Raw genomic sequence first — 18,095 nt, forward strand, 5'->3', positions numbered from 1 at the left:
TCCATTTTACAAATTACAGTTAAGACATTAGGATTGATGGAAATGTTTTTAAAGTCACCTCTTTCATCCCTTCTCCCCTGCAAAAACAAAATTAAAATAAATGTTAACCCCTCTTTTTCCCCACACTCTTTTTTCTTGTTAATCTTCATATGCTACCTAGGACTTTCTATCCAAATTCACCTCATTCAAGCATCACATAAGACTTTTTAATCATGAAAATTTAACGGGATTTAAGTATCCCTCTGTGTCCATGAGAAGACTACCCCAAAGAGCGTCCCAAAGTTTTGTTAAAAAAAAATGCTAGAGAAAAGATTTAATAACATTTACATACTACCCAGAAACTAAAAAAATCCACAGTTTAAATTCTATGAAGAGTCCAAATTAGTAGAAGAGTGTATGGCCCCTCAAATTAGTAAGTCTACTGACAGCACTGGAGACAATGAGGAAGCTGAGAAATTATTGTATTACATTTTGATTTTAATAATTGCATATTGTCTCAAGTAAACCATGACAGTGATTTAACATATGGTATGTAAATTGAGCTGGAAAAACTGTTAAAAACAAATAATACATTCAAACGTATCTTATTTGCTAGTCTGAATTTCAGAAAGCTGTTTGTCATTGAAGATAAGGCAAAAAAAGCATATTTTGTTTCATTAGTTTCTCTCACCAAATGTTTTCTTGCTCTTATCCTTTCTCTCCAGGTAGTAAATTGAAAGGCAACACTTCTTCCTTTGTTCAGTAGTTGCTTTGTGACCCCTTCTACTGCAATAACTAGAGAAAGCTGCCTTATTGAACTAGCTGATAGCTCTAAAAGCAATTAAAAATCCTTAAAATCATTACAACTTTTACACAAAAATTGCTCCTATTTTGATTGTGCTTTCTCATTTTAAGTCGATATATTATTATACATTTTTGAAGGATGGGAAATGGGAAAAGTTTTCAAAAAAACCTGAACAACTTAAATACCATAGGCCAAATTAGAAGTCTAAATACCCGAGACATTTTAAAAATGGAACAGCTGGTAACATTCTTGAGTCAGTTTTTTCATGAGAATTTTGGAATGAATAATTTCTAAAGGATTATAATTTATAATGACTGATCAGATTATTTATATACCATAGCATAATACCACCAATTTTCACATTTGAAACCTTGCATTGAATAAGCAAAAAAGAATACATATCATAATCAAAGAGTACTTGTATTTGCATTTAAAATATATCAAAGTATTTACAGTATTAATTATGATGCCCAATGGTAATTTTATACTCTTATAGTGGAAAGTTTGGAGTATGAGGTAAATTAGAGTCACTGTGATAGAGACCTATTACAAAACCTATGCTAAGAGAGTATGACAATTGAGTGTACATCACACAGGTACTATGACTATCACTCAACTCCAAATTGCTGTTTGAGTTATATTTATGTATGTTTTCTATATTTTTTATATACCATTACAGTATTGTTGAACTACTTTAGGGTTTGGGACTCCAAATTAGACCAAGCTGATTTTCAAAGACATTTGACTTCCAAAACTGCACTCCCATAACTTAGAATTTATTGTTGAAACTGAACTTTGTATTTTCCAAGTTAATATTTCCTGAGGTTTGGGGACCATTCTAGTCAGACAGTTTAACTAAACCTGATGAGATGGCATTTCTATTTTATCATACTTTTTCTCAAAAATTTCCAGTAATCTTTCTTGGTTAAAATCTTCAGTAGAAATATAGAGAGAAATCATATCATACTTCTATAAACTTTAAAGGTATAAAGTAGCAACTGAGTATCTTTTCAAGCTATAGTTCTGACCATGCTCATTGATTGATTACCTTTTACCATTCTTATGCATCACAGGGGAGCTGCTGAAGGGTCATGCTGGATTTCCAGCTACTTTACACTGAAACCATACCAGAGAGCAGAGCCACAAGGGACCCTCAGTTAAGTTGCCTTCTTTCAAGATTTCAGCCAATTCATGTGATATTTTTGTTAAGAGCAGAGAAATCAAAAGGAAGTAGATACTCATAAGAAACTCCACAGGGATATGGTGACCTCAGTTCTGCTTATCAATCCAGGCTGAAAACTGGGAATGGGGGAAGACAGGTATCACAAGGTGGGGGAAGAGAAAGGAGGTTTACTTATAACATTCACACAATATTACAGTGAAAAAGTCAACTTTGGGAACCACATGCATGATTTTTTTTTTTTTTCCCCTAAGATATCTTAGGCAACTTGCTTAGTCTTTTTTTCAGCATCTGATACACCTGGATAACCAAAAATTGGACAAGAGTATAAAGGACCTTGGAAGTGTTCTGTTTTTTGGATAGATTTTGGAAACGCAGATATAAATAACTACAGAATTGATGTGACACTTGAAAGACTGGAATAAGAAGCTTTATACACTTGGGGAAAACTGTCAAAATAATGGTCCTTCTTCCTAGCCCAATCTTCTAGGCTAGGCCAAGAAGGCTTTCACCATAGAAATGACTGGTAAGTTCATACAAGCACCGGCTGAGCTAAAACCAGCCATCTGTTCAAGTATGAAAGGTGAGAGATCTGTAATCTCTTAAATTGGTTTGAGAAAAAGCAAACAAACCAGAAAGTGGGAATTTTTTCTCTTTTTGTCTTTTTTAATTGTAGACCATGTCAACCTTCTGAATTTTAATGAGATCATTTTCATGACCTTTAAGTGAAGCTGGCTTATAAGCTTTGAGCACTTGAAGTTTGCATGACAGCATAATAGTCATTTTTCTATTCTATACATAATTTGCAGTGGAGGCTGAAAAAAACAGAGAAAATTAAGCTAAATCTGAAGTCTCAACTTTGAGCAGAAGGCTCAGAGTTAGGCGGGTTATATCATTCTGAGTCATGAAATAAAAGCTTTTTTCACGCAAAAGGAGCTGCCCCCATCGGCTCGCACACTGTGACTCATACTGCCACCCCTCATGACAGTGCTCATCAATGAAATATATTTCTGTAAGCTTTAAGAAAATTCCAGAAATGTCCAAAATTTCACCACCCCAGAAACGAAGGAATTCAAGGTCTGTGACAAAAATCAGGAAGATCCATATTCCTTCAACAAAAAGCTGAGATGAGGGATCATTAAAACCTATACAAAAAAGCATATAACTTCCCTCCAAAAGCTAGGATTTCCTTGGAATGTCTTCCATTCCCTCAGAATATAAAGCTGGAACACACCGAAAGACAAAGAGATTTTGCTGCCTTTTTATGCCATGGGAAATCAGGTACATAAATCCTTTGTGGCCTCATGACCAGGTATTGATATTTATCTTCTGTAGGTGCTTTATTGTTTTCTCTCCAGTTTAGTTCTAAAGTGTGAAGCCTGCTTTCAAAACCCAGCAGAAGATATACTCCTAGTGGAAGTCTCAACCTGAATCCTGAAGGAGAATGTTTTATCCTTCTGAAGTCAGCCTTTTACACAACATTTTTTTCATATTCTTTTGTGTACTGAAAGAATCTGAAAGAATTAGTACAGCTGTTACAGGTTAGAAGAATTTTGCTGCAGTTGTTGCTATTTCACATACATTCACATTATTTTAAGTACAGTATTTCAACTGACTTTGGCAGCCAAATTAATCCTGAAGTCATGGACTTTACCAGTTTCTATTTACAATACTATTTGAGGACCTCCATCTGAAACTTGCTGTCAATTCTCTGCAACTTTCTCCAATTTGGAGCAGACCCTGATTTAATTCTTGTTCCAAAAACAACAAGAATTCTCCAGTTTGGCTGCAAGATGCTTCAGCAGAACATGTTTTGGAGAGTTTTTCTGTTCATGCAGTCACCTCAATCCTCATTATTCAAAGAACTCATACCTTCTCAGATTCTTTCTGGCCTCCCTTTCTTATTTTTTTCCATAATAGGTCATAGACACATAAATAAACTGAAATCCTTCTGTGTTTGTAATTAGAACATAGGCATTGGTTTTTGCCTACAGCTACATTCAAAAATCGTTTTTTCTAATTTCTGCTTCTTTCTCTTTCCTCTTCTTTGTGTTGCCACTGAGGGAAAGAGATAAGGTTGTCTTAAAGTTGTTAAGGCTACCTTCTGCATTGATTTCCTTCTTTTCTTCCTCTGGTTATTAAAAGTTTTTCAGGGTAGCCTTATCTCTGAATTTCTTAGGTTGAACATTTGAAGTATAAGATAACATCCTTACAATGTTCTTTTTACCTTTCAGTCACTGACATGAGTTCAGTTTCATTATTATTTCTAAACTCTCCAGCTGGGAATTCCTTCTGTTATTAAAAATTGTACAAAATGTCAAAACCAGAAAACAACAAGCAACCCATGTGATAACTCACGTGATATGAAGATTTATAAAATCAACTGTTATTTCTCTGTTTACTTTAAATTTCAGAGACAGGTCATCAGACCAGTGCAAAGAACTCAGCACAGTCAGCTATTAAGAGATCTTGTCTCTTGCAGAAGTATCCAGGAAACAGAAGTGAAATGGAACCTCATTGGGGTAAGCACTGTTCAAAACTGTTGCACTGGATTAAAGCTGCTTTGTAGTGTCAGAAGAACACAAAGCAGTCAACACATGCTTATGAACCCAAACCCTAACATAGGCAATTAGTCTACATTATTTTTCAATTAATTAGCAGTAGGCTTATAGGGTTATGCACAGAGAAGCATTACATGGTGTGGAAAAAATAGATATACATCCTCGATTCTGTCTGGATACATCTGCACAATCTTCTAAAGGCAGAACTAGATCTCTTCTCAGGACTAGACTAAATGTAAAGGCACCCTGATGCACGCTCTAAATCGTGTGCCATCAGACCGACAGAATTGGCATGACAGCAAACAATCTCTGTGCTGAATGATCCCAGAAAATGCTCTTGTAGAATAAGAAAGATGAGGTCAGTGGTTAAGTCCCTCCCTGCATTGCCTTTCTGACACTTCCATAAGGTACTTTCCAAGAGTTAAGCTGTACTTTGGTGTGTAATTCTGAGACCAACATTGTGAGCCACAGAAACTGGAATTACTTGATCCACCTGTGGAAACTCTCAGCAACGCTCCACAATCTCTCACCCATCAGATCACTACAACTGAGCATTTACTGTGTTATGTTGCTAATCATTTAAATGCACCTGATAAATGCCGTTGAAGTACCTTTGCATAGCAATTTTTGTTTGCCTACTGCTCTATTTTCTTTAGTTAATTACTGTGTTGACAAACTGTCCGCTCAGTCCAATGGATCATCTTGGGAGGAGAGAGAAATTTAGGAACACATCAGCAAATATTTTAGACAGTCTTTCAGTATTAATTTCCATTGTCTTTAAATATCTCCAGGAAAATGGATTACTGCTAATTTTCAGGTATGTTATGCTTACTTTAAAATGGCAGAGGGATTTATTTGTTTCATTGTTTGAGTTGTCCATAAGCAGTGTGTGAAAAGACAGACAAATACTAATGAAATCAAGACCTCTGTACATTTAAGCGCGGGGCATGGAAAATTCATAATAAGAACAACCTATAGTGACTTAAGAATAAAAGCACTTTAAATAAGCCAACATTTATTAAGCCCCTTCTAATTGTAAACATGGGACAGAAAAAGGTTGCTCTGCTATATTGACATGCTGCCAAACCTAGAAAGAACAAGTTTCAAAAATCGGCCAATGCGTTAACCTTTCAAAGTGTAAATGAAAACTTGGGTTAAACCTAGGTTCAGATCCAGCAAATTTAATTAAATGAGTGTGATAACAGTAGACCCAGTTAAAGATAAAGCGAGTTGTTGGCTAATTTCTGCCTATGACTTACAATGGCTAAATAAAGCCACGGCTAATAATTTAATTTACTTTCAGTTAAATATAAATACAAGGAAGTAATTAAGTTATTATTTTGATGCAAATAAAAGATTGGCACAGGTGCTAAATTTCTTTAAAGGTAAGTATTATGGAGATATGAGATAATTCCCTGAAATCGTCCCTGGAAGTGTAAGGAGAGGACAATTCCCAAGCCTCAATGTTTTTTTTAAATGCATATATCTCATAGCAAGCTAAATATCACATATTTTGAAACCATCTCTCATACTTACTATGCTTCATGTTATATAATATATGAAGGCTTACTATTGTGTTTTAGAAGACTATGAATAGGAGAAAGGTTTCTAGATCCAGAATCGTTATTCAAAAAGTTACAGGACAGAAGAAATTCAGGTCTCCACCCATATTACCATTATTATCCTTAACATCCATGCACAGAAACCAAAATAGAAATGGTTTGAGAAATTCATATCATCTTGAGCAAGGGAAAAGAAATAGCTGAAACTTACTGCAATTGATGGCTCTACTAACCATCTTTAAGGACAAGATTATGTTACATACTCGGCTAGAACACTCCAAAGCATACAAGCCTTGGCAGAAATTGTAAAGGATAATTAGGCAGACTGACATGCTAGCTGAGATGTTTTATTTTAATTTAAATATGTATTTGTGCCATTAATGCAAACTTGTATTTTCAAGCACTCTGACTTTCATCCTTACATCTTGTTTGGCAACAGCCCCAAACTAAAGTTATCTAATGCATGTGAAGCATAACTCTCCTACTTTGCAGAGGGCAAATGTAACTATATCTCATGTGACCTACATAATTTCTGTTTTTCCTTGTAATGACTATGGGAATGCTTAAAGGCTCCCTTAAGTTTCTTGTTTCCTAGATTCATTTGTAAATTCCATATGCAAAATAACTGCGAGGTAGGAGATATATGGAACCCATTTCCACGACTGTAACTTAGAGGCTGAGGTTCTGCACAGTTTCAGGATAAATCTTCTATTCTCTATCATTTTGCAACTGAAATTCTGCCAAGTTCTCATTTAACTCATAAATCTGAAATCTAGTCAGTATATGTTAAAGCAAAAAAAACCCCACTCCTCTTTCTCAAGAATTACTTTCTACCACTGCCTAATTTTAAAAGCCCCTCTCAGCCACTGCTGAGTGCGGGGGGCTGTGCCACTTGCAGGGAGCCAGGTCGGTGGGGGGGTCACTGAGGACCCCCAGCCCTCCTGGAACACTCTTGCCACCATCTCATCCAGGGTAGCCCAGGCACAGGATGAGGAGGAGGCTGGAGCCCCAGCACACAAGAGGAGGTGGAGGGCAGCCCCTGTGCCCAAGGGCAGCAGAAGGGCACAGGGGAGCGATCCCAGGAAAGGGGCCCTCAGCCCCGCCAACCCTCCTCCTTCTCCCACAGTAGGGCATCTTTCAGACCACAGGCCCCCAGATCCCAAAACAGCCATATTTGGCCACATGCATCGCCATTCAATCATTTCTCAGCAGTCCTGGCTAACCGGGCAGGTCCCAGTTGACTGGAAGTCAGCAGATGTGATACCCATCTACAAGAAGGGCCGGAAGGAGGATCCGGGGAACTATAGGCCTGTCAGCCTGATGTCGGTGCCAGGAAAGGTTATGGAGCAGCTCATCTTGAGTGCCATCACAGCACATAGAGGACGACCAGGTGATCAGGCCCAGTCAGCATCGGTTTAGGAAAGGCAGGTCCTGCTCGACCAACCTGGTCTCCTTGTACGACAAGGTGACCTGCTTAGTGGATGAGGAAAAGGCTGTGGATGTTGTCTACCTGGACTTCAGTAAAGCCTTCGGCACCATTTCCCACAGCATTCTCCTGGAGAAACTGGCTGCTCATGGCTTGGACGGGCGTACTCTTCGCTCAGTAAAAAACTGTCTGGCTGGCGGGGCTCAAAGAGTTGTGATGAATGGAGTTAAATCCAGTTGGCAGATGGTCGCAAGTGGTGTTCCCCAGGGCTCAGTATTGGGGCCAGTTCTGTTTAATATCTTCATCAATGATCTGGATGAGGGGATCAAGTGCATCCTCAGCAAGTCTGCAGATGACACCAAGTTGGGCAGGAGTGTTGATCTGCTTGAGGGTAGGAAGGCTCTACAGAGGGATCTGGACAGGCTGGATCGATGGGCTGAGGCCAATTGTATGAGATTCAGCAAGGCTAAGTGTCAGGTCCTGCACTTGGGTCACAACAACCCCAGGCAACGCTGCAGGCTTGGGGAAGGGTGGCTGGAAAGCTGCCTGGCAGAAAAGGACCTGAGGATATTGGTCGACAGCTGGCTGAATGTGAGCTGGCAGTATGCCCAGGTGGCCAAGAAGGCCAACAGCATCCTGGCTTGTATCAGAAATAGCATGGCCAGCAGGACTAGGGAAGTGATCGTCCCCCTGTACGCGGCACTGGTGAGGCTGCACCTCAAATACTGGGTTCAGTTTTGGGCCCCTCACTACAAGAAAGACGTTGAGGTGTGGGAGCGTGTCCAAAGAAGAGCAACAAAGCTGGTGAAGGGTCTAGAGAACAAGTCTTATGAGGAGCGGCTGAGGGAACTGGGATTGTTTAGCCTGGAGAAAAGGAGGCTCAGGGGAGACCTATTGCTCTCTACAACTGCCTGAAAGGAGGTTGTAACGAGGTGGGTGGAGGTCTCTTCTCCCAAGTAGCAAGTGAAAGAACAAGCCTCAGGTTGTGCCAGGGGAGGTTTAGATTGGCTATTAGGAAAAATTTCTTCACCAAAAGGGTTATCAAGCACTGGAACAGGCTGCCCAGGGAAGCGGTTGAGTCACCATCCCTGGAGGTATTTGAGAGAGGTGTGGACGTGGTGCTTACGGACATGGTTTAGTGGTGGACTTGGGAGTGTTATGTTAACAGTTGGACTTGATCTTAAGGGTCTTTTTCAACCTAAATGATTCTATGATTCTATGATCACAGTGGCCTCCTGATGTCACGGGCCACCCCACCGCCTTCTGTTCTGGGCCTTATAAATACAGGACCCCAGCAGCTGGCCCACAATTTGCTGAGCTTTGAGGCCCTCAATTGTCAAGGATGCTTGGTAGCAAGAGGTCCCAGAGCAGCAAGGTGGGTGGCTGCCCACCTTTGCATGGGAGAGCAGAGACGTGGCTGCAGGAACCGTGGAGGAAGAGGAGGCAGCATCACAGGGGGGCACCATCAGCCGCATGGTAGCGATGGCCATCACTCATGTGGCTGATGGTGTGGAGCCCATGGAGGTGGATCCACCTGAAGGTGAAAAAGAGCCAATGGAAGTGGATCCACCTCCAGCATGGCTCCCCTGGCACCACTACACTGTGCCAGGGCTCCCCTCCATGACACCATGGCAGCGGCGTCGCAGGAGCACCCGGCCAGCACCCTACCATCGGCCCAGCCTCCGCCTCTGGAATTAGCTGGGAGGCCCAGCCTCCGCGCTTGGCCATCATGCGAGTTCACCTATAACATCTCCTGGCAATCAGCAATTATTTTGTTGATTGCCATGGGTGGTGTGAGCCCTTCTTTCCCATCCCCCACCCCATCCCCTCCTGAAGGGGTGCCATCTTCTCTGCTCTGAGCCCCAAGAAAAGAGGATGAGACAACTTGGCTTCCACCAGGCTGCTGCACCAGGGCAACAGGAGTCATCCCTCAGATGGCCACTGAGGTCCCTGGGGCCTGGAGGTGGGGTTTCTTCAGTCTGAGGACGAGAAGGCTGCCCGATGGGTGGTTGAAGACGCAGCCAGACCCTCCACGGTGGTGCACAAAGAATAGCAACAGATGAAGCAAGGAAGTTAGAGAGACAGCTGTTCCTCTGGAGAAGCAGAAGACTGCAGTTCTGCCAGGAAGAAGCAATGGCCTTCAGCATTAAGGTCCCTTCTAGCTGCTTCATTAAGAGTTCTTTTCGAGATTAGGCAATAAACAATTTTAAACACAATAAAAGAAGGAAAAAAAAACAGTAAAAATTTTTTCCTCCTCTCTTATTTGGTACTCTGGCAACTGCATCTGGACCCCTCTGTCCCCTCCTGGTCTCCCCAGTCCAGGAAGGACACTGATGCATGGGGTGTGGGCCCAGCCTAAGGCCTTTGAGATGGTGAGGGGCTGGGGCACATGGCACACGAGGGCAGGCTGAGGGAGCTGCCTCTGGTCATGAGGGTGGTGAGACACTGGAACAGGTTGCCCAGAGAAGCTGTGGATGCCCCATCCCTGGAAGTGTTCAAGGCCGGGTTGGCTGGGGCTTCTCACAACCTGATCTAGTGAAAGATGTCCCTGCCCACGGCAGGGGGGTTGGACTAGATGATCATTAAAGGTCCCTTCCAACCCAAGCCATTCTATGAGTCTATAAGTCTATGATTCTTTGCTCAGCATCAAGAAGAGAAGGCTCAGAGGTGGGCGTGATTGGTGACGACAGCTGCCCACTGGGAGGGTGTAGAGAAGATGAATCCTGACTCTTCTCAGAGGTGCTCCGTGGCAGAAGGACAAACGGTACCAGGCCCACTCTGGCAGACGGAGAAATCCCAGTTAGATAAAAGGAAAAGATTGTCACCATGACGGTGCTCAGACATGGAACAGGTGCCCAGGGAGGGACTGCAGAGTCTCCATCCTTGAGGGTATCCAAATATGACTGAACAAGGCCCTGAGCAACCTGCCCAGACTGGGGCTGCTCTGAGCAGGAGCTTGAACTGGAGACCTCCAAGGGTCTCTCCCAACCTCTGTGCTTCTGTGGTTCTTTGAAAGTCAGCTTTCCTGCCTTACCCAAATTGGAGCCACCCACAACCTTGTGGAAGGTGGCCTCTGTCCCACCACCGCCCGCGCCGTTACTTCAGACAATCATCAGCATGGCTGACTGGGCCCACCACTGACCCGAGGTACATCACCACCAGCAATTGCCCCATGGGTGGGCTTTGTTCTGCTGATCACAAGGCAGTGGTCCTCCCACTTTGTAGTCTCCTTCTCCTGCCCATGCCTCACCCCTTTGCTATTCTACCTCTTGGGTAGAATTAGGTAATAAACAAGACTACTAAATGTGAATGCACAGCCTAACAGCTAGCCCGCTGTTTGAAAAATATTGTTTGGCTGTTGGGAAGGAAATGATCCATTGAGTTTGTCAAAACAAGGCTGCTTTGGCATAACCCTTTACACACTCAAAGCTTATAACTCATGTACTCATAAACTGTAAACTTTATGCAAACATAAAGAAATTAATCCCATCTACTTCCAACTCTCATTAGAAACTGAACATGCTAACAGCTTGAGAGTAGGGGTAAACTTGACTGAAGAAGTTCTAAAATTGGCCTTCTAGATATGAGGATACCATGAGAGTAAAACTAGAACTCTGATTTAGATTTAAGAGACTAAAAACTTCTGCTCTACTAAAGTTATCTACACAAAATTGTTCTTTGGGTGGTGTTATGAACACAAATATTTCTTCCTGCAAACATTCCCAAATCACACGCATTTATGCATCGAATTGTAAGATCAGTGCCACCTTGCATAGCTGCTTATACCCAAAAGGCAAATACACCTGTCATTCTACCTACTGTCTCTAGGCAACATATAGCTCTAATGGAAGGTAATTTCTTAAAAAAAAAGAAATAGTTTTTCAAGCATAATAGTCCCTACACCTGAAGGTAATTTTTTTAGACTTCAACAATTAGATTGATTTTGCTGAGTATGGTGAAACTTTCTGATGCTAGAGACACAAGCATTTCTTCTAAACATAACATTTCCTACTCTTGTACAATTTGCACTTCAGCAGAGTAAATGAACAGTTTAGTCCAATTCCAGCTGAACGGGTGAACCAATTATGGTAGCACATTACACACTGACAAGTTCCTATAATGGCATTCCTAGCAGACAAAGAATAAAGAGATGAAATCTAAATTAGTCACGCCCTTAGGCTTTTCCTTCATGACAAAAAGGCTACTAGTGGGGCAACCTACAGAATATTACCTGCTCCACCTGTTCATTTGATTCTGTTTTTGCTTCCTTTCTAATAGACTATCTTCACTTAAAAAAAAAGAAAAAAAGAAAAAAGACTTGAGGCTGAACTGACCTGATGCAGAAATAGAGAAAAATTTTGTTGTTAACAGACAGAAGAAAACAGTACTGTATTTTTGAGATAAAAGGAAAGGGAAAAAAACTCGTAAGATTTTGATGGTGAATAAGTGTCTGTAAATTATAGATATGCAGTATACCTATAAAATGTCTCAGGTCTGTCAAAGAATTAAGCCACATACTCCTCCGATATATTGTTAGGAAACTCCAAACTTTAAGTTCTATATCAATGGTAAAAAAAAAAAAAGTCCTTTTATGTTGCATAGGAGCCTTCTAAACAGGTCTAGACAGTGATTCTAATCCATGATTTATAGCAGGCAATCTCCCAGACACAGATCTCCTAAAACTATTCAGATAGCTCATTCCCACTGAAGTCAGTGAGGTCTCAGCACTAAGACACAGCAATATGAGTGCTGGAGTGGGCTCCATAAGTCTTACGACAGACTTTGCTTGGAAGCTTTGCAATAAGAGAAAGGAGAGGGTGAAACTGTCTTCTCACATCGGCGTTACCAAGACAGGAGACAAATCCTTCCCTCAGACTGGCCAGCAGATGCCAAGCTCAGAGGAGCATCACTGCAGCATCCTGTGGGGAACACAGTGGGGTTGTCTCTCTCCCACGGTGGTTTTGCTTGGCTACATTGCTTTCCCTATTACAGTCCAAACTCCCTCGTGGGGTAACAAGGCAATTAAATTCCCTTTCCACTCTCTGAAGTCCCCTTGGCCCCGACATCTCCGTTTCAGCTGGCATACTCAGTGCTAGACTAGGACTCTGGAATCTACCCTCACTTACAGACATGTGTCCCCAGAAAACCTTCTTGCCTTGATTCTGCCGTCCATAAAATGGGGATCAGTAGAGGGGCCCACATATCCCACTCTTGGCAAAATGGCTTGGATGACAACTGCTGTTGGGATAGGAGGGTAAACATTCACAGGATGCATGATGGAAAAGCCAAAACTGTTCGAGAGCTACTCAACACCAAACTGATCATGTTTGAAAGGAAGAGGGCCATCAGCCAGATTTAAGAGCAACCAGAGAACTGCCAAGAGGCTTTTGAGAAAATAGTCAGCATGAAGAGAAGTATAAATAAGGCATGAAAATTTGTAGTGGTGGTGTCCTGGTTTCGGCTGGGATAGAGTTTATTCTCTTCTTAGTAGCTGGTACAGTGCTGTGTTTTGGATTTAGTGTGAGAATAATGTCGATAACACACCGAAGTTTTAGTTGTTGCTAAGTAGCACTTATCCTAAGTTAAGGATTTTTTCAGTTTCCCATGCTCTGCCAGCAAGCAGGTGTGCAAGAAGCTGGGAGGGAGCAGAACTGGGGCAGCTGACCTGAACTAGCCAGAGGGATATTCCATACCATGGAACATCATGCCCAGTATATAAACTGGGGGCAGCTGGCCAGGAGCGGCGGATCGCTGCTTGGGCATCGGTCAGCGGGTGGTGAGCAAGTGCATTGTGCATCACTGTTGTTGGGGTTTTTTTCTCTTTTTTTTCCCCTCTTCTTTTTTTTTATATTCCTTTTCATTACAATTATTATTATTATTATTATTATTCTATTTCATTATTATTATTGTTAGTACTATATTTTACTTTAGTCATGAAACTGTTCTTATCTCAACCCATGAGTTTTACCTTCTTTCCCAGTTCTCCTCCCCATTCCACTGGAAGCAGAAGGGGAAGTGAGGGAGCGGCTGCGTGGTGCTTAGCTGCTGGCTGGGGTTAAACCATGACAGGTGGGGAGAGACCCCGGAGTGGCAGTGGCCACAGCCAGGGTCAGGTTGGGCACTGCTGGCTGTTTCCTCATCGCACTGCAACCCCACAAGGGGTACCTTGGGGGGTACCCGCCCCAAGGGTGCTGCATCCGACTGGGTGCTGGCAGCACGGGGCAGTATGCGGGACCCCCACCCTGGGGTGCCTAGGGCTATTGGGGGCTTTCTCACTGTTGTCTGTGTTTGTTGGCAGGGTCGGGGGAGCAGCAAGGGCAGAAGCTGGGCTGGAAAGTCTACAGTGGCACGGGTACTGGGGTATATGGGGCCACTCATTCTCCCTGAAGAGGGGATAGGGGTCTGCAACCCACACCTGCTGAATGGGGGGGAGGGGAAGCTAGAGCTTTTGGGGATTAGTTCTATAGTGATAAGAAATTTGTTGTTTTAAGTGTCTAGTATCGTGATTTATTTGTTGTATTACTGATCCTGAATGCATAGTTCACTGAATGCCAGTCAATTACCAGTTGTTAATTAACCCATAGATTGCTTCATTCCTGATTTGAATAAACTACACAAATAAAGCAGGGTTGGGGTTTTTTCCTTGCAATAGGATTCATATCTATTCCTTCACCTTTCCCTTGCCTTGTCACTTGACATTGTAACTCTTAAAGTAAGAGACAAACTGAAGCCTTATCTTTTAACTGTGCACTAGCCATAGTACAAATTAAGTTGAAATAATAAAACCAGTCTGTGTTCTAGATAAGCTTGTACAATATGGGAAGCTAATACAAAGCAAATTGCTAAAATTTCTCAGGCTCATCAACTGCTGGTAAAGCTTGTTAATACAGTTTCAGCAATTAAGATGCATCTATTTGTCTTCTATTCCAGCTTCAGATTTCTTCCTGGATCAAACACTTCAGCTATATTTATCTTTTTATCCTATAAAACATCATCCTCACTTTCTTCACTGAGCAATTAAATGACAAATGAATCATTTGGTTTCAGATAGACTTCACCATCAACTCAGGGTTAAAATAAGAAATTAGCTGCTAAGTCATTCTTTGTGTTTCACGTTCCTTATGTAAACTGTTATTATGTTGACAGGATAGTGGTAGTAGCCTTTTTCTTACTTTCACATAGTTTCTATTCAATAGCCAGTTCTAAGAATGTGAGCATAAACTCTAATATTCAGTAGTTTTAAAAAATTTGGCCTGCTTTTATTTATGTTATCAGGAACATAACTAAGTGCTTGTGTTAATCCTCCGAAGTACTAATTTTCATGTAATGCTATAACACATAAAATGAAATAGATTAACAATTTTGGACTTTATGGACATTTGCCTGTGGAAGAAAAACTTTATATCTCCTTTCTTTTCTCTCAAGTCACCTCAGGTCAACCATGGCAGGTCCTCCAAGCGTTGCCCAGGGTAAGACTCGTGCCAATCTAAGGCTTACTGCCATTAGATTCCAGTTCTTGCACCTGATGTCAGTTTTGACATTTGTGAGCATATTTAACCAAACCAAGTAGCTTTCTGATTGTTTTGTTTTCTGAGGGGTGAAGCAGGAGTAACAGGACCAGTAAGAGGAAAAGTGAGACTGGGCAGAGGCAGGAACAAGTCATACTGTAGATTGGTTTAGTTGTAATGCAAAACCTTACTCGCTGTTTTCCAAGCTTGTAGATAACATCAATCAGGAGTAACAGAAGTATTTAAAATTAGCACTTGTTCAATGCCACCATGTGGTTGACAAGTTCAAGATGTGTTGGCTCCAGAGGTTTGGACAGACCACCTCCAGACATGTATATACACACAGAGTACTCCTTTCCAAGGACAAAGACAAGGAAAAGAAAAAAAAAAAAAAGGTTATGGATGGGGATCAAGACATTCGTCTCTAGAGACTTCAGTTACTCCTCCATTCCCAATCAAAAGAAGCTGTAAAAGAAAACAGTCCAGGAATGTGACATCCAACTTGCAATACACAAGAATTTTTGGAAGTTAGGAAGGCCAATAAGGTGGGGGTTATTTTGTTCAGGTTTTTTGTTTGTTTGTTGGTCGGGAGCGAGGGGGAAGGTCTTAACTTCTTCATTGAACTCATTGAATCAGCAAATGAAGTCTGGGAGTCATAAGATAGAAGTCAGCCTTAGAGGAGGCCAGAGGACCTTGAACCACAGCTAACAGAGGGCCTGCATCAAGAAATACTTGGACTTGAGGAACTTGAGCGAGAAAATAGGGATCAGAGACCTCTGGAACCAGCAGATCAAATTTCTAACTCATCAGCTACTGTGGCCCAGAATAAAAATATAGATCAAACATGATCTATATGGGAACAGGCACCAATATCTACATATAGGCACACAGGCATAAAACTTTCTATATATTTTTAAAATTTTTAAGCAATTATACATAAATATATTATAAAGGATTTTCCTGTCCCTCTATTTAAGCTGCATAATGATGAACACATTGTTTATCACTAAAATTGTAGGCTACTGTTTCAGTCTCCCTCATCTGAATCAGTAGTGACGAGGCACTTTTGTTTGACAGTCAAGTTCTTGAATGTTATATTAGTCTTGTTAAGAACTGAGAGTTTTCAAACACTTAGATGGGGCACACATTAACCTACACTTTAGTGTTGTCCAGTAGTATTACCAAAATAAAATAGACTATAGCCCATAAAAAATGTAGGCTTTGAACTGGCCAGTGGACTATAAATTATCTACCCTTAATCTAAGCTGGTTTTGGTAACTCCCTTTCAAACCACAATTTACTTGGCAATAAGCCTGACTTCCTAAAGTACAAAACATTATCAGTTTTCTGAAGAACCACCGTTCAGCCCATTTTATAAGTTTCTTTCAAATAAATATATGACCTGGTGACAGCTAACATACAAGAAACAAGACTGAAGTTTAATAACAACACGATGAAAGAGTAAATAGCCTGTGGGCACAGCAATAAAAAATTATTTATATCTCAGCAAGCCATGATGAAATAGGAAAGAACAATGCATTGGAAGTCAGCATGTAACACTGTCTTGCAATGAAAAGAAACATGATAAAGTAATTTACACTGGAATAGATTGACTAAGTCTCTCTGTATCAGGTCATGTCATCTCATTATGAAATGAAGTACTTCAAAACTAGAGCATTAGAAATTTTGATTGACCCAAATATACTACTAAGCTATTTGCCTCCCACAGTCTTTTCTCTCCACTAGATTTCTGATAATTTCACTTTATTGCTTGGGTCCCTCCACCCACATAACCTATTACCTCATTGATAAGTACTGCCCTGCACTCGGGCTTTTGCAGCACCTGGCGGCCTTGAGATCAGACTCCTCAACCTCGTCTCAAAGGTCAGGGCACAGCACCACTCCTCTGTATCCCACTTCAATAGCTCATTTAGGAAAGGTCATTACTGTTATGAAATAGAATCATACGATTTCAAACTTTCAAAACCATCAGAAGAATAGAAGCAGTGCAGTTTGAAGGTTAAAAAAAACAATGGAAGCTGCTTAAAGCATTTAAGTGGTGCAGAAGAGGAGAAAAAAACCTTTATAGATAGGTGATGAAGAGATAATAAGACAGAAGATGAACGTAAATGGATTTTCTAGATGTAATACAATCTATAATTCTGTTAATATAGCATTCCAGAAGTGAAAGAAAAGACCAATTTAATTAATATGATGAACTTTTGAAGGGATTTTGCAAGTTTTTGCTATGAACAAAGCAAATTTCTATATTGGGGCAGAACAACTTAACAGTAGCAGATTTACTTTTCAGATACAACAAGGAACTACATAATCTAGGAGAAAGCTATGTGGAAATCTGTAGTTACATGCAACAGTTAGGACAAAGCAGCAGTTGTGTATATGTAAGTATCTTCATATATGTATTCTCTTTGCTGCCGCTCATGAGCTACCTTAAAGCTAGCTGGCTACCTAAAGTAGTACCAAGTATTATCTGGCTCAGTGGACCTGTACAACTTGTCTGACTAGTTGGATAAATACTCAGCTGGTTAAACAACACTGACATCCATGCCAATTTCCTTGAAATCAATAGCTAGTCTAGGCAATAGGAACAAATTAGAATTTGAGTTACAATTAAAAGTGTACTTTCGGCACACATCGACTTTGATTTGGAACAGCGAATTATAACACGACTTGTAACAAACCACAATTTATAACAAGACTTAGATTTGTAACAACACTTAAAAATAACTCTCAGACAGTTTTTGTTTAAATTTACTTCATTCCTAAGCAAGAAAGATAAAGAAAACTGCCACTATGGTATTTTTGTTTGTTCAGAGAGATATAGCATCATCCTTTAACACTGTGTATCTTTTTAAATCATTAAGGTTGAAGTTACCTATACTCCAAACCAGCATTAAACAGGCCAGGTACACTAGCTGTATTAGCTCTTTTTCTTATCAGAACAGCCTAACAGAATTTATCAGTCTATCTTTAAATGGCAAATGACTTACTGGCGGTGAGATAGTCACTGTATGAAGCCATAGCAGAACTCAGCCCCTGAATGTGAATGATTT

The sequence above is a fragment of the Gymnogyps californianus genome, chromosome 2 (assembly GCF_018139145.2).
Source record: "Gymnogyps californianus isolate 813 chromosome 2, ASM1813914v2, whole genome shotgun sequence".
In the NCBI taxonomy this organism is placed as follows: domain Eukaryota; kingdom Metazoa; phylum Chordata; class Aves; order Accipitriformes; family Cathartidae; genus Gymnogyps; species Gymnogyps californianus.